The sequence below is a fragment of the Oxyura jamaicensis genome, chromosome 7 (assembly GCF_011077185.1).
Source record: "Oxyura jamaicensis isolate SHBP4307 breed ruddy duck chromosome 7, BPBGC_Ojam_1.0, whole genome shotgun sequence".
Lineage (NCBI taxonomy): Eukaryota > Metazoa > Chordata > Aves > Anseriformes > Anatidae > Oxyura > Oxyura jamaicensis.
The window spans coordinates 2,624,761-2,642,466 of record NC_048899.1 but is presented as its reverse complement, the minus strand read 5'-3'; the positions used below and the strand labels follow the sequence as shown (position 1 = coordinate 2,642,466).

General features: G+C 41.1%; 1 long non-coding RNA gene across 2 annotated transcripts in view; it reads left to right on the top strand.

Annotated features, from left to right (window-relative positions):
* LOC118170224 overlaps positions 1 to 17,120 on the top strand; it is a 74,915-nt gene extending 57,795 nt beyond the window's left edge. The window contains exons 2-4 of one of the 2 annotated variants that reach the window (XR_004752578.1): positions 11,186 to 11,263; positions 12,502 to 12,665; positions 16,459 to 17,120. This is a non-coding gene — a long non-coding RNA (uncharacterized LOC118170224). The remainder of the gene's footprint in view (positions 1 to 11,185; positions 11,264 to 12,501; positions 12,666 to 16,458) is intronic. The other variant, XR_004752579.1, reaches the window with a different exon arrangement.
* Positions 17,121 to 17,706: the final 586 nt, after the last annotated feature.

Below are 17,706 nucleotides of genomic sequence, written 5' to 3'. Positions count from 1 at the left end.
TGGGGGTTGTTGTTAATTTAAAAAAAGAAAGAAAAAAAAGTAGTCTGGCAAAGTTCTGTCTCTGCAATAGCTACCTTTTATGTTGTTTGGCAGTGTGATGGCTTAAAAGCAGTGGAACTTCTGGAGGAACTCTGGGAACATGAGTCCCTTGCTGCCAGATAGCTAGCGGCGGCAGCCGGGGCGCGGGACGCGTCCTGCTCCCACGCACCCAGCAGCGGGGCGCTTGGGCAGCGTGAGACACCGGGCGGCTTTCCGTGCCGCCTCGCCTGGCTCTGAGCTGGTGGGCGCTGTGGAGAGCAAGGAGTGTTTGGGTGCACGTGGGGAGACCTGGCAAGGGGGGGAAGGCTCAGGGTTATCTGCAGGTGGTATTTTGCCTTGAATAAGGTTGGCGTGGCCTCTGAGCACGACCTAATCTTACCGTTGATAGCATTTCTTCTGGTTACTTAGAAGTGGATGAGAAAAGCAGCTATAATGCTGTGGACAGGAAGGGGAAAAATCACAGTCTCAATCAAAAGCCCATTTTGACAAAATGCTATGACTAAAGCAAACTTTGAGGATTAAATTTATATAATTACGGGAAGTAACAATGCAGAACATAGTCATTTCTTTCACTGTTGACTTCATTGTCTGAGTCTTTGTCATATGGCTAAGTCCTTTTTTTTTTTTTTTTTTTTTTTTTTCCCTAGCAAAGAACTATTCATGGCAAACCAGGGAACAAATTGCTGCTCTTACAAGCTTGAAACTTTCCATCATTGTGGGAAGGAAGTTCTTACTAGAAGAACACGCAAAATCGCTAAATGTACTTATGTGTGAGGGAGATACGTAGTACTTTTCATTAGATAAATTAGGACTGTATTAGAGGTTAATTTTGGCTGAACCTTTGATGTGTGATAATTTCAAACTGTTGAAAGCAGCTCTTCAGTCCCAGAGTGCTTATTTCTTAGTGTCATTATTTCAAACTTGAATGAAAGTCTGTCATCATGATTTCCCAAATCATCACCACTGTTTTTTGAGCTGTGCACTCCCAGAAAACTAAGCACATTGGTCGTTGCCTAAATAGAATAACCGACTATATCTTAAACATGTCACAGAAAAACTATGCTATATATAACTACACAAAACTTGTATATCCTATAGAGCTATATATGTAACTTATACTAAACTATACTATTAGGAGGTATATGAAAAATGTTTTCCATTACATTTTCTTCTGTTTTCTTTTGTTGGTGTTGAGGTAAAGTACAACTGGAAGGGCATAGTATACTGCAAAGCTTTAATCTTTCTAAAGCTTTCTAAACATCCATGAGCAGAACAATTCCAGAATAAATTTGGTAACTTCACAAGGAAACTTTAGTTGTTGTTCACGTTTGTCAATTCAGAGCAGCTCCTAGTTCCTTAGCATGTGATTGTGCCATTCATCTTTGTTGACAATGGAGTTGGTACCAGAATCAACAGGAAATTTTTAAAACCAATGTTAGTTTTTTTTGTTTTTTTTTTTTGTTTTTTTTTTTTTCCTAGCTGGTGTTCCTCAAGGTGCAAGCAAGCTTCTTTTGAACTGTAGGTGCTTGATCACAACATATCTTAGTCTAAGAAAACTTTTATTAGATAAAAGTTCTCAAAACTTGTCTTTGTTCCAAAAAAGTAATAATAAAAACTGTTGATGACAGTTAGGGTTCTTCTCTGGTATTTCTGAGCCTGTATCATTTTTGTGCTATAGGAATAGAAATTAAAAGCAACTTTTTTTTGAAAAGTGGAAAAATGAATGTGAGGCAGCTTCAGTAGCCAGCCTTATTTTGCACCTTATATCGTAATTTAAGGGCGGCGAACTTCTGAGTGCAAAAAGATTTTGTACAGTGATCAGCTGCTTTTTATCTTGTTGGTCAAAAAGCAACTCAGTGACATGAGCACAGAATGCAAACCCCTAGTATGTGGCAAACAGACATTGTTTTAAAAAAGATGTCACTTTATCCCTCAAAACGGAAGCAAAAAAACAGGCTCCAAAACATCGGAGGGACCAAGCAGTAATGCAAAACAGATAGTGTATTGCTGACTACCTGCATTATTTTTGACTTGCGCATGCTGTAGTATTCTTTCACACTGTTCTGCTTTTAAACTGTAGCAGAATAATTTTGGTAGTCATTGCCTGTGTCTCTGTTCTTGGCCTGTTCTCCTATTTTCTAGCCAAAGCTGTCATTTCACATAAAAGTCCAGTCATTTACCCTTTTGCATTTGTGGGTATTGTGAGTGAACTCCCTGAAAAATCTTTATCAACTACAAAGAAGAGTTGTTTTTTTTGTCTAAATAGCACACTTCGATCCAGGCTTTGAATTTAAGTTACTATGAAGTTGCCAATGACAACTTGAACTTGTAATTTTTCCTGAGAAGGTTGTTTTGTAGTAGAGGTGATACAGGACTAAAAGCACTCGTGGTCCCATTTATTACTGTGTGCTGACTTTCCTGTCTTCTTTATGTAAGTCTGTTTATGCTAGTAATTTATTAATTTTTACAGCCATCTCGAGAATCTGTGTAGCAACCTTGATGCTTAGATTTGACCTAGTCTGATGCGACCTTGTGCATTAGTCAGTTTTGCAATTGCTTTCTTTATGTTTGTTCATTCTTAGCTTGGGAAGTAGTGGGACCACTTAGATACCTTCAGACCTTTTCTTACCTCATTTACCTCATCATGGCTTCTACACTTCACGCCTGAGTGGAGATTCCAATCTGCTAAGGGTTTCCGTGCCAGACTTCTTGTATGGAGACTGGCCTTCAGGAACCCTTCTTCCTTCTACTTCTTCCTTCTGAATTTCAGGTTCCTCTGCTGCACTTTTCACCATATTAGTGACCTGGTGAATGGGAGGAAAATGAGACACGTGGCGGTGAGGAATCAGGTGCCAGTCCCAGCACCGCCGGTTATGAGGATGCGCATGATGCGACCCTGTTACAAAGCAGGACTTCAGCTTCCCAAGCAAGAGCTGAAAGTCATAAGCATGGTGGGTTTACCAAATTAAGAAAAGAGAGGAAGACATCAGCTCTATAATCCCATTCATAGCAACGGTATTACACGTTCATGAATTTAGGGTTTTTCCTCTTCAAAGGACCACAGAAATGTACTAGCACATTATATTCAAAGTTCAGCCTTGATTTTTGATCCTGATCAAAGGGATACACTTCAAGTATTTTGACATCTAATCCTTTTTCCTCACTTTGATCGTTTCAAACTGAGGTACAAGTAACCACTTCCACCGCCTGTGTTAGCCAAGACTGAAAAGCATCTTATCTGCAGATAATGGATGCTGCTGCTTGGAACTTCATCCCCTTGATATTTGAGTGTAAAAGATGTCTCTCTTCTTTTGCCTGGGGTTTTTAACACTGTTGCACAGTATCATGGGAAAAAGGGGAAAAATCCAATCTACAAAGTACTTTTTAAAAGAAAAATCTATTAAATAATAATTTGGGGCCATCAGATATGAAACCTTCATAGGGTATGTGTGAATTCTGTGCAATATAGTGTCAATGAGGCCTTAGAGAGTAATAAAAGATTAAAACAAACAGGCGCTTTATTGTTGTAATATAAAATTTCTCATGAGATGCAATCATTAGGCAGATCATTACAGACTTTTTTTTCCTTCTTGTATCGTAAAACAGAACTGGCATTTACTGGGGCTGATATCTTGCACAATAAACTTTCAGGAAGATTTATGGTGGCAGCAGAAGCCACATAAAAGTTCTGTGGTGTTGAGTGCTATGGGATGGGCTCCAGCAGCCGGCAGCCACAGGGCTCACCAGAGTTCCCTCCAGTGCCAATGATGGGGCAAGGGGGTCCTAACCAGGCTGCTGTAGTCATCTTCTGCTTTTGTCACCAGGTTGCTTTGAGAAGATAGTAAATTCTTGCAGCTGCGCCACGAGGTTGGCCTTGAAGCTGTAACAGTACAACTGTGACCCAAAATACTTGTCTAATATATCACTTGCTAAATTTGAGAAGAATAAATGCTGGGGAAAAGTCATTTCCTGGTTTTATGTTTCCTCCTTTTTAATGTGCTTTTAAAAATCAAGAGAGATGATTTGTATTCAGTTCTGTAAAGGAAGGATTGTGTGTAGGGTTAAGTAGCTGAAAATAGCACCATTTTGCATCCATAAAATATCACCAGTTTCTTAAGACTTTTTTTTTTTTTAATGTTAGTGCTGTCTTGCTTTAGATGTCTTTGCCTTCCTCAGACAGTATTGTTAAGCATCTTTTAAGAGGGACCCATAGAGTTTTTGTTTTTTTTTTTTTTTTTTTCAAGAGTATGTAGGGAGATGCAGGGAGGATAGTACCAAAAGTGAGGAATCCTGCTATCCAGATCTAACCACAGTGCTAAGCAACTGGATTCCATCTCCAGTCTTTCCAAGTCCTTTTAGCTGATTGCTTTCCTCCTGTGCAACTTCCCTTTTCCCACCACCACCTTTATCCTACTCCTTGCCATCATTTTGTCCTGCTTTTCCCTGCTGAGGTCCTGTATTTCCTCCCAGGCTTCTTCTTTCTGGACTTTGACCCCTTCTCTCCTAATGTGGTGGCTCCATGAGTGGTGAATGGGGATGGGCCCAGGATGGGCCTCTGTTGGAGCAGGGGGAAAAGCTAAGGAGAACTTGCTGTTAATTGCTTACAGCCTTGCTAATGAGTGATGCTTCACTCGCTGTGAGGGACAACAAGGGAGACAAACCACTCTCACAGCGGTTGGATGGCACTCGGCAGAGCTGGGATGGCTGCTCGGTGGCTGGGGCCACAGTTCGCATCTCACTTTTGTGTCTGGTCTGGTCCCCAGTGGGAGTTGAAAAATCTCTCAGTGCCTTCATGAAGCAAGTACGTCCACGCCTATTGCACGTAAGGCTGTCAGCAACTTTGTGGGACTTGTGCTGCTTCTTGTGGTTTATGGACAGCAGGGCTGAAAAGGAAACAAGTGCCAGCAGGTAATTTTGTTTTCCAAATAGCCCAGGCGTGAAGTGTGTGAGCTCCATTTATCATTCCAGCTGAACGTCTGTGGAGACTGACCTCCTGTTTGCCCATTTTTTTTCATTTTTTATTATTTTTTAGTTTTCCTTGACTAAGTGTTGCCTGCTGGAACAAACATTTTTGAATCTGAATTTCTAACCATGCACAAATGATAAATTGCTCTGTTTGTTCAAGAAACATTTTTGGAGGAATGTTTTAATTGTAATTAATAAGAGGGGAAAAAAGGCTGATCATTGTTGCAGGCATTCTTTGTAAGCAAAAACTGTGCTGATAGCATCAGCAAAGACAATAGATGCAAAAAACAATTCTGTAAACTTGGAGGGCTACATTTACATGATTTATTTGTTTAACATACAGATATATTAGGAATTTATCATTTGTTTCAGAAAATGTTAATTTTAGAAAAGTATTACGCTACAAATACTGAGGTGAATTTGCTACAGCTTTCCCCCATCATTTACCAGGTGTAGAAAAGACCAGGTTAAAATAGCAACGAATGTTTTACACAGGTTTTTCCAGCTTACCTGAGGTTCTTTATCATGGAGATGCTGTGATTAAGACAAAAAAGACAAAATATTGCTACTAACTCTTCTAATATTTATATCCTTGAAGAAAAACAAACAAAACCACAACCAGAATAGACCACCTTTCCTTCAAACCTGATTCTTCCACTATTTGTTAGCAGCTTTCAGTGGCAACACAAAGCTGAATGATCCTGCCTTCAGGAAGATGGCTTCCTCTGGAGAAAGAGGAGGTACCAAGAATTTTTCCAGAAGTTGCAAAGAGGTGACAGTAATTCTTTGTCTTTGATCAAAATGTAAGCGCTCTATTTCTCAGTTTAAACCTGGGTGACCTTTCGCAAGAATACATAGGCCGAACAGTCAGGCAATTAATAGGAGAAAGTGTAATCTTACACTACAATAGCATTTCATTATCCTTAAAATAGCCAAAGAAAAGAGATTCTCTGATTCCTTTGACCTGCAGCATCTGAGTGGTGTTTTCAGTTTTGCAGAAGCACCGGTCTGTTCCTTCATTGCTGTCTGCGGCAACTCGAGCCTGCAAGGGTGAAAAGGATGAGCTGTGATGAGTGCCATAAAACCGAAGGGAGCGGAGAGAGATGCCTGAACAATTCAAAGTGCTTTTATTAATCCCTCTTTCCATAACTTCTTAGAGGGAGGGGGAAAACATCTCTTTCAAGCTTGGCTAGACTTGGAATTAGCCGCTGTCTTCCTTTCATTGTCTCGGCACTTTTGTGGTACTGCTGCTGTCTTGTTAGCAGCTTCGGCTCATGAACAGCCAGTCTGTTCCTGCCTGCAGAGGGGCTGTAATTTCATCCCATCTCTACAGATATATTGCTTTGACTTTGTGGTGAGAGCTCTGAGGACACTCTCAATGCTAGCTTTAATTAGTTATTTTTGGTTGTTTTTCCGTAGTAAAATTTGTTTCCATTTAATGCAAACAGTAATTTGCTTTGAATGTCATTGCTTGGGTGATGAAAGCCCTTTCTTTATGAAAAGAGTCTCTTTGCAGCTCCTTCTCAAGGCATGCAAGAGAACCTTCCTAAAAGCTTTTGGAAAAGCTGGATTCTAGCTTTCTAAATGTAGCGAGGACATAATTTGGTAGGCTGAAGATTTTCGTAACTATTTTTATAAATCTTTCTTGGATAGTTTTACTTGTGTAGTAAAACCAAAATAAACTACTTTATTTTGGCATGTGAAGTGCTTTATGCCTTTACATACCATCAACAGTAGGGAAGAACTTGACAAGCGTCTCTGAAGGAGGTGGGGTATATTCCAAAACATGCTGCATATGCTCATTTGTAGCTTGTTAGGAGTGTGCTCTAGACAACATTTCCTGTGTCATAGCTATCAGGCTCTTCAGGTGGTTTGTGGTGTGTCTCGTGTTGGTGTGTGTTTGTTTCGTTCTTTTTGGTTCAATAAGTTGAATATTGAACCTATTAAATAGCTATTCAGAAAAGAGGAAGGAAGTCCTATCTGGCCCACAAACTGTCATAAGCTACAACTGTGTATGTCTTTTTACATAACTTAAAAAGCTAAATCACTTTATAAAATGCAAATTTTCAGTGCCAGAGCTTTTCAGATATCAGCCCATTTAAGCTGTCTTGTATGCACGCTTCTGTCTTGTTGTCCCTGGGCACTGTGTGAAGGTTTCTTCTCACCAGAAGGCCCTGTAACGACAGGCTCTTACGTGCTCAGGCCTCCTGAGCACATGAGCATCAGTATTTTGCTGCCCATAGCTTAATACCGTGGATAACCCTGTGTTTGCTGGCTGAATTCAAAGGTATATCTGCTCATATGTAAATGCTATTAGTAACCCTTTCAAGAGAATTTTGGCATGACTTTCTTCAAATGGGTTTCATGCTTAACATCTAGTGCAAGAGATGAGTTCTGTCTCGTAAGATCCCTTGGTTTGACTTTCCTTTTGAGCAAGGGATTTGCATTTATGGTTCATCGTTTGCTCTATGTTTGTAGCTTGCATACTTTACAGTGTAAAACAAATGAGTCAATCAATGCTTTTCTGCATCTTTTGGAACAACATAGCATAACGACAGGTTGCATAGAGAAATGTCTGGCTCTGAAGGCAGGCTAAGAGCAAATTGAAGGCGTGCATTTCTTTGATGCGTAGCTTGTCCCGAACTGTAGGAAGTGGAAATCTTTGGGGGCTTATTTTATTAACCGGAATATTTCCATTAATAAAATAAGTATCTAAAACCATAAGCAGTATTATTGTCTAGAACAAGCCTGTGTATGAAAGCACTCACAAGAGTCTCTTAAAACCCAGTAACATCATAGGTAAGTTCTCATTTATGTAACACAATGAACACAAGATATAATTTCATTAACAACTGTTCTGGCTATTAGTACCTGGAGAGGATACTTGAACGTTACCCTACAGCAAAGAATAAAACACAATGATCTCTCTCTGAGAGTTAGCATACACAATGCATGTAATATGCTGTAAAACCTCATGTAGTAAAAGCTGTTGGAGATGACAAAAGAAAAACTGGACCGAGTCAGAAAGATATTTTTTAAAGATAAACCTGCATATATACAATGAAAGGGGATGGAGCTGATTCCTTTCTCCCCACTTTATGAAAGTGCTGATTGCTGTGTGGGGAGCTAACGTTTACCAAGTCACAGAACTGGAGGTAGAAGTAGAAAAGAAGAAGGTACAGAATAAAACCCCGACTTGGCTACAGTATTTCATGGCATACACAGACCTGTACCAGGTAGCTTAGCCTTGTTAGTTATAGATGCTGTGACACGCTGCAGTTGTTGCAGTCAGTTTTTGCATGTCTGCTTTGCGTGGTTACGAAAAGCTTTTTTGCCCTTTTATTTAGAGCTGGTTACTGCTTTCAGATACAAAACATTTACCTACTTGAACCAGATAATTGTTTTTCTTAATTTACCAGCTATTCTTCCTGTCACTGTCACAGATCTCAAGCTACCTCAGGCTCAATCCCAAATGTAACCTCATGTTTGCTTTGAAGTCAAGAAGGATCTGAAAGAATAATGTTAGGTGTTAGTTTTATATCGATTAAGGCAATTTCTCTCTACTAGAAACATCATTGATACCTTTTGCTTATTTTGAAAATTTTTGACATCTTACATTTTAATATTGGTACACTGTAATTTGAGTACTTTAACATGGCATAAATTCAAGCAAATCCTTACATATATGTATATAGTTTTAAGTTGTAAGAAGAGTGCTTGGTCGCTTCTGAGACTCCATAAGGAGAGAAATTGGAAAAACTTGTCTATGACTCAGGGAAGTAGAAAAATGATTCCAGTGCATTCCAGGGGCTCTCCCTCCTGTTTGAGGGAGCTGAGGATGGATTCTTCATTTCCGAGCCTGTTACTCTGTCCAGCTGCATGCAGTATATGGTGTTAATTCTGCCTCTGGGATTTGGACAAAGGCTATTTTGAACCAACATTGAAATTTACTGAGAAGGAGCTATTTTGAAGAATAAATCACTTTGTTTGAACCAGATGTGATTTTTTTTCCCACTTCTGCTAGTGACTGAAGTGATAATAACACAATGTGACACACATTTGAATCTCACACGGTATAGGAGGACCTGAGCTCCACTCTCACTGAAGAAGTTGGCAAACAAACAATTCCTTCATCAGATAGGTGTATTGCAGAGAGGGAATTCAGAGAAGCTTCACTGGCACTAGCAGAACCTAAAATTACGTCTACTTGGCAATGCCTGTGGAAAGATTAAGTGGAAAAAGAGAAGGAAATATCAGAAGCTGACAATGTTAGATGATGTTATTCTCTGTGTTGGTGGAAATATACTTGGCAGAACAGCGGTGTTCTCCGGTTGTCTTGGATGTCTCTGACCTTGGCCACCAATGGGAGATGCGCTGATGGCTCCACAGAGCACAGACTTGTGCTTCCCCCTTCTCAGTTGTGCATCAAGGGACAAAGCCACCCTCGAGAAGAGATGTGTTTGCTTCTTTCCGAAGGGCTGAGGTCCAGCAGGTTGCTGCACTGAGGTTTCACTTCTGGGTTGAATGCAAGAATTTGACTGTGCTTCCCAAAGCTGCCAATGCTTCTGCAGGCAGGAGGAGCCTACTTTCCTAAAAGGTGTCGGGCGGAAGGGAGGCATTTTACTGCTTTGGTTCGATAACCTGCTCTATGTTCTTGGTGTAGAAAGGAAGGGCTGCTGGAGGTCAGAGGCAAATGAATTAACAAAACCTGCTAGAACACAGACCTGGAACATGCTTTCGTTGCCATAGTGGCAGTCAATCCAGATTTTACAGGAAACGCTATTAGAAATAAGTAAGCTTTTTTTTCTCTTAAAGAGAAGAGTTTTCCAGAAATACTAACTGAGATCTCAGAATGCTGATTTAATTTTTTTCCCAATACCTGGAGACAGAGGTAATGCCCTGGCTATTCCAGTGAGCCCTCTTTTGCACAAACATAACAAGGCAAAATCCTCTGGTCAGGAGCAGCTTTGCAAAGCATTAAGCTAAACACATATGTATTTGCCTGTTTTTGACTGGAGGATTAGTAATTTGTTTCTTTGTGAAACTCTGCACTGAGCTCTTAATTAAGCTTACCAGGCACAAGTGCACTTCAGGTGATCCAGACGACCTTTAAAGGGCCTGCAGCAGATGGTGGAAAGTCTGTGTTCGCACGGTATTCTGCTGTTTTGTCTGTTAAATAAGTATCTAATTACTCCCAGTCTTATCTTATTTCAACACTGTGTCACTAAATTACTTACATGGCTGTAAGTAAGGTAATCCTTTGCCAATCCGATAAGCTTTCAGCATGACTTTTTGGGAAGTAAACTTGCACCTGATGAGAATTTTCTTTCGTGCAGACACAAGCGTCTTCCAGTACTTTTCCAGAGGCTCTTAACAAGATCATTTACCATCTTTCCCACATAGCTTTTCTTTCAGCTGTTTCAAATAAATTGCCTGTGACAAATTCTGATTTTTAAAGTTTGTTTCTTGAGGGCAAAATGGCTTTTGTGATGTTTTACACTGTGATGGGCAAGGGGAAGTAAGCACTTCTGAAATAATAGCATCAAGTCTTTGTATTTGCAGATACAGAATCATTTCCCTGTTATTTTTTTGAACTGCTGCCCACGTCAGGCAGAACGGCTATTATGTAGAGCAGCACTTAGGCGGGTGGTTGAGTCATCCTGAGTTAATTTCTTCGAGTATTGTCTTGAAGAGACCTAAAGTGCGAGAATAGGCAGGTTGTTAGTGGAGTCGATATCTAGATATTTCCTCACCTATGGCTCTTTTTTTTTTCCCCAGCCTTACTAATTCTGTAGAGGCATGTGAAAAGCTCGGCAGCGCTGGGGAGGCTCTCCCTTCTTCTGTCTTCCACCTCCACGTTACCCCACCTGCAGGCCTGTTTGCCATAAAGAACATGCGTTGCGCGTGCGCACTTCTGTTAATTGCACAGAGCGAGAAGCCACCACCATCTATTCATATCTTTAATAGGTATTTTATTTCTTACTATCCCACGTGCCTGTAGGACTCAGTGAAGTTCTGCACATGTTCTTGGCGTTCACGCAGAGCTCAGTACCGGGTGAGGCTCCATATGCATAAGATTGCCCTTAACCTTTTACCTCAGCTGCTATTCCGCAGTAACAATATTGAGGGGTGGGGATGTTTACAAGCAGCACAAAAATGTCACTGCTCGGTTGTTTTACAGTGCTCACATGCCTCAGTTTTGCCACATAGGAGCCCAGCTGGATGTGTGCCACAAGCTTGGAAGCAGGTCTTTAGGCCAGTAAATGCTGGCTTTTATTTTTAGCACCACTGCTTTCCTCCTTTGTTTTTGAATGAACTTGTTTAATCAGAAGCCACCATTCAACTAAAATGGTGTGGGAAAGGGGCTCAGTTCAGTCAGGATTCACAATGACGTGTTAGGGTGGATGTGGCTGCTGTCCATTTTGGACTTGCAGAGCAAGGAAGCAATGTTCCTGTCTTGTTTTCCCCTGTGAATGTGTATGTCTTGGTACCCTGCGATGCTCTGTCTTGACTCCATGCCAGCAGCATTAAGGGAGGCGGCCCCCTTGCTGTCTCCCTGTGTCTGCGAGGGAAGCACAATGCTCCATCCTGCTGAGCTGAGGACTGCTGCGCTGCTGCACCTCCTGCTCTTTGCAGAAGCCCCCTTGCTTTTGCACAGCAGTGCTTTGTCCCGCGACTGCCACCCTGAACACCAGGAGGTGATCAGCTTTGTTCAGAAGCGTCAGGATGAGACCAGTATTCTTTTAGTCGTGTTTAACAGGAGGTTAGATAAAATAATGCAATTCTCCCTCCTGTCCTGAAAAACCTGTGAGTCTCACCAGCCTAGGGAAATGTCTTATTCCTGTAATTTCAGTCATTGTCCTTAATCAAATGCTCAGAACAAGATCCAGGAAAAGGCATGCTCACAAGCAGCCTAACAACCTCTTTGACTTTAGTTTCTGAGTTCCCATAAATGTTTTATAAAATAATTGTCCTTTTAAGAGAGAGAGGAGGAAAAAAAAAACACGTTACTAAGGGCAAGATGTTTAATATGTTTCTGGTAAATATGCAATTTAATCTAATAGCGCTGTTCTTAGCTGTTAATATCCATGAATGACCTATTTTGGCATGAGCATCTGAAAACAGAGCTGTCCTATTAACCTGCTAGGGTATCTGTTAGCCTCATTTTGAGAGTGATTTGGAAGAGCTTGATGAAGATTGTTGTAAACATCATAGCATGATGCCAGGGAAGTATTACCATGAGCACACTTGCTGCTTTTACTGCGTGATCAATTGCTAAAAAGGTCGCTTTGTTTATGCTTTTGCGTTAGAAAGCATACCAAATTAAATAATATTTTGCTCCCTCTGTGACATGCCATTGGTAACTTTTGTTAAACTGGATAAAAACTCCAGCTGCAGAATTTGAGCCCTATCTCATTCTATGGGTTAGAAGCCATCCAAATGATTTATTTATTTATTTATTTATTTCCTAAAATAAAATCCTTTCTTGTCTTGCAGTGGGGTCTCCTATCTTTAAAAGACCTTGGCACCAGTGGTATTAATGCAGCCCCTGCTGGCTGTGGTTGAGTGGAGATGAAGCCTGAAGTCCCTGCCGTTGACCTACAAACACGAGCATAATTAAGGATGCAGTGGAACGAAAGCAGCTGCACCACCCAGGAGAGGTGAGTGGCCTCTTCACAACAAGTCTGGAGAGGGCTTTGGGACTGCCTGGGTTTGCTGTCTGCATTGCTCCGCGCTGTGCCATGTTTAAAGGCTACTCTGTTTCGTCTCAAGTAGGAGAGCCAGGTATTCTTGCTGCTTTTATCTGTGTCAGTAGATGGGAATAATCACACTGAATCAAACTTGTTGCCACCATTTTAAGTATTTGTCCCCAGAAGGATGCTTCCAGCTCATAGAAATTTTTGAGCAAGGCACAAGAAAGCATGCAGCAGGTGGAGGCCATCCTTCAGGCATGTAATCAGGCTCTCTGGGGTTCCCTACCCCATGCCCCAGGCTGCAGCTGGGGGCTGTGGAGGCTCAGGCCCCACAGGTGCAGCGGGGAGCCACTGTGCCCCCCAGCCCTGCAGCATAGCATTGCTCCTTCCCCTCGTCCCTGCTTGAGGAGCAGATTAGGATGGAAACCTACAACCCGTTCCCCATGTGCTGCTCATTATTTTGTATGTTTTCAACACAGCTCTCTCAAATCTCCTTTCTGAAGCAATCAATCTCATCTCTGAAGTAATCAATCAGGAGCTGTTTGAGTCTTTTCACTGCGGTTCTCCATTTCCTTAATCACTCCTGTTCATGCAATTGCCCTTGGACGGTACTTTACCTATCAGGTTCAATAACTGCACAGTACATGACTTTTCTCCCTCCCTCTTTTGCCTTGCTCTAGTTGATCCGTTTTAATACCTGTGAAAAAAAAGAAAATCATATCAATGTAAACATATTATTCAAAGAGATTTTATGTTCATGCATATACAGATAGTTTTCATAGCTTGAACTAAGCAAATGCTGAATTTAATTTTCTGTTTAGAGTTGCCACTATGGGGTGTTAAACTGTTGCTGCTATAATGAAACTGCACCAAATGTAGTAATGAATTTAACAGCTGTATATGCACCACAGTAGAGCATAACAAGTCAATTTAGGGTTTGATCTGAGGAAATACTGATTTTTTTTTTAAGCATTCACAATTCACAGCTGCAAACTATCCTGTCTTCACATACGACTCCAGGAATTAGCTAAATGTTTATGCATGAGTTTAAGGATTTATTATCAACTGCAAGAACTCTTATTTCTAAGCTAAAACTTGAGAGAATGGTAGTATAATTTGAGGAAGCGGTTTTGTTCTGAAATATTTGCAGCCTGTGCAAGCAGCGTGATTTTAAAATGTCATTTCCATAGGTGATAATCTCAGGCAATGTACACTGCAATGCTCACATGGACCTTTCCTGTATTGCATTTTTAATTTTATTTAGTCCTCTCCAGGCTTTGGAGAAAAGGTAAAATACCCAAATACTTGATTCAGTTGTCCGTGACTTCTCTGAAAATGGCTGACTAAATACTGAAGTGAGAAGGGAAGTAAACACGTATTGAAATCATGAGAGCCTTTCTGTGATGCTGAAGAGACGTCCTTCAGAAGCTGAAAGCAGAGGGGAAGCCCTAGTTGTTCTCAGTGGAATCAGCTCTGTAGATTTCCAGATGATTTTTTTCTGGCTACATTATGTATTCGCAATTGCTGTATTAGCAAAGCTTGATTTTTGTGTATTTGAGCTGTTATTCAGTGATCACTACATATTTCATAAATGAACTGAAATGTACTGGGCACATAAAAACTACAGCCATAGCCAAATGTTGGTACCCATTTCCCAGGCCAGGAAATGCGACGCACATTTAATGTTTTTTTTTCCCGAATGATACAGGAAACTTATAACAGGAATAAATACCAGAATTCATGTTTTCCAGTACAAAATAACCCTTTCCTCTTCAGCTATCTGATGCTCTCAAAGAAAGGTAAGTATCCAATGACAGGACTGTTAGCACAGCAACCCCTGTGCTTCGAGGTACCAAAGATCCTCAGCACTGAGCTTTATGCAGTGTGCACACACACAGCTATGCTTCTTCCACTGTGCTTTCCACCCCTGTTGTGAGAGGAGTAGCTGTAACATGCTCAGGAAAGAATTTCCAGGTGCAAATCCCATTTGTCTGTCACTCCTATTTCTGCCATTCACAGCAATGACAGTTATTATGCTATCAATTATTTTGAGAGGAGAAGGTGTTATATATCTTTTTCCTGGTAATAATGATTTCATAACAAATACTAAATTCTCATTCCAGAGAGTGAGGGAAGATAACAATAAAAAAATACACGTTTTATAGCTTTCACAAATGATACTGGCTTTGTAGGGACAGCCAGTGTCAAGTGATTCTTTCTGAAGACGACAGGCAGTTCTAGCCAGCGATACGGAGACGTACCTGCATACCACCAAAGTCAACGTTTTCATGTGTTAAACACCTGAGCCTGCAGGCGCTCATGCTTCCGTGTTTTTCCATCACAAGCGGTCACACTTCTGTCCTTATTTTATTGAAGAGGATGGTTAAGCATCCTCTGCTGGCTTGGGCAGCTCCTGGGGCTGCCTGTGCACTTTTATAGTGCTGTCAGGAATGTCTGACAGCAAAACTCTGTCCTCGCCAGGTTTCCTCTCAATAGGAGAATAGGAGGTGTCTCTTGTTGTGACTTCCTCTTTTATTTTTTATTTTTTTTTATTATTTTTTTTTACAAAGCAATTGGACAAAATTTAACCATAAAGATGGCATTTTGTCAAGCAGCTGTTACTTGCTCACAGATAGCAGTCAAGTCCACTAATTTGCTTTATATTTTTAAAACAGTCATGAAATCAAACAGTTGAGATGCATCGTGGCATGATAAGGTGTGGCTCAGCAGCAGGTGAGGGAAGAAACGCAGTACACTTGAAAGCAGGCAGGACTGCACATCAGAAAATACTTCGTTCATATACTTTGGCAATTACTTGAACTATTTCTGAGAATGGTTGGTCATAAATGCTCAGTGTTTTTCGACTCCCTGTTTAATAACCCCTAAAATAGGAGATTTGGACAAATTTCTACTGACTTGTACAGGATGCAGAGGAAATAATTCAGCATATTACGCCAGATTTTTTTTGATGTGCCTCTAAATGCATATGCTCACGTATAACACATATGCACACTATTTTGAGGTTAAAATGTTCCGCTTTGCAAACAATATCTTTCCATTCATGTCAGCTTTGAGCAGCGTGTGACAAGGAAGCTGTGACAATGATAATAGTTTTGGGAGAAATAAGTTGATAATCACTTTCAAAGAGCAGTGGGGATGCAGGCTTAAATAACGTCTGGAAAACTCCAGTATTCTCCCACGCACTTCCATACTGCATGAAACAATTAACAAATTTAAGTATGTTTTTGCTTAATGTGCTACCCTAGGATCTGGAGGCCATATTTATTTCCAAATGAATTTTAAGCCCTTCGGGGAATTTCTCTGGGACCCTCACATCATTTCTCCGAAATGCTGAAGGATTTTTTTTTTTTCTCTGAAAAAGCAACTCGGGCGGTGTGTTAGGAGAGGGATCTGTCACATTCAGTTTAATTAAAATACCAAGGAAATTTTGAGGAGCCACGGTCTCCGTGATGCTGTGCAAATTACTGTTTTGCAGTCACTGAAATCCATCCAAATTCCTTAGGTTAGTAACTGTTTTTCCACCTCATTGGTCCTGGTGGCTCCTTGCATCCAAAGGCTCTCTTCTGCTGCAGGTGCTGCTGCCTCCTGCTATATACCACAGTCTTTATTGCAATGTTACTGATGTTATGATACAGCGTACGGAGGGATGCTGCTTATCTCATGTTCTTGCCTGGATTCTTGTCATGCCTTCTTTTTTTTTCTTTTCTGTGTGCTGGACACAATGTTACAACTTCGGCAGCATCCACTGTAGACACAGGAGCTATTTTCTGTACCGCACCCTCTGAAGGGCTCTAGAACATGAAAAATGATGGCTTCAGAGGCAGACAAAGGGGATGCTGAATGCAAAAAAAGGCTTTCTCGCTCCATCTCTCCAGAAGACCCATGCCTTGTGACAGTGGGATCAGGGCAGCAGATGGCAAAGTGCGAACAGCATGGGAAGTCATCAGGAGTCCCTGGAAAGTGTATTTCGGGAAGCTGTGTGGCAAATCAGGGGACATTACAGGCAGTACTGAGAGCAAGGCAATCGTCTGCATAGCCATAAAATAACCTTCACCTTTTCTGGCGGAGACTGACACTGCAGTAAACAAGCTCAAACTGGGGAAGGCACATGGTAAATGTTACAGATGAAGTCATAAAAGTCTGGCAGCCACGCAGTTCGTGTCCTTCATAAAATCTGTGAAGAAGCAAATGGGAAGCCAGGGACCGGCCAAAGTACCAGCACAAATCAATCTACCTTTCACCATCTAAGGGAAAGAAAAGCAGACCTGAAAAAGACCTGCTGAGCAGATCTCTTCCCAAAGCCTGTTAATGCACTGCCACATGTTACTGGAACTTGCAAAGCAAGATGGGGTCCAAGAAGATTGAATGAGTTGGGACTGGTAGAGGGACAGAAAAACCTTTTTTTTTTTTTTTTCCTTTTAAGTTGGGGTAGCCTGGGATAATTCGGTCATCTGCTGTCTGTGAATCTGCAGTGCTTTGCAAACCAGTTTGGGACTGCTATACACACACCAAAGCTACTTGCTGTGGTTTGTATGGTTGCCTCGATCTGTTTAATTTTATTAAAACTCCCAGAGGAAACAATAGCAGATGTTTCACATGGAATATGAGGAAATAATTCCTTGGCTTTGGAGCTTCTAAGGAAAATCCTTAACTGGAGTTTTTTATGTTTTATGAGCAACTTCACAGTAACCATTTAGAAATGTGCATCAGTTGGTTTTGGAGCCACATGCACATGTAGTTTGTGCTGGAGTTCAGACCCTGTTTCCCTCTTACTCTTTCTCCTGCTTCTGGCTCTGTATTCCTCCCTTCGCAGGATTGCCGTAGCGCGGTGAATTGAAGTGAGCCGACTTGTAGGAGCCAGGGTCGGTACAGCAAGGCACAGGACCTGCAGAAAAGAAAGAAAAGAGGAGAGCACCCTTCTTTCAGTGGGAACAAGTTTCCAAGTGAAACCATATCTTGATCAACTGGGATTTTGGATTGGCTTTGA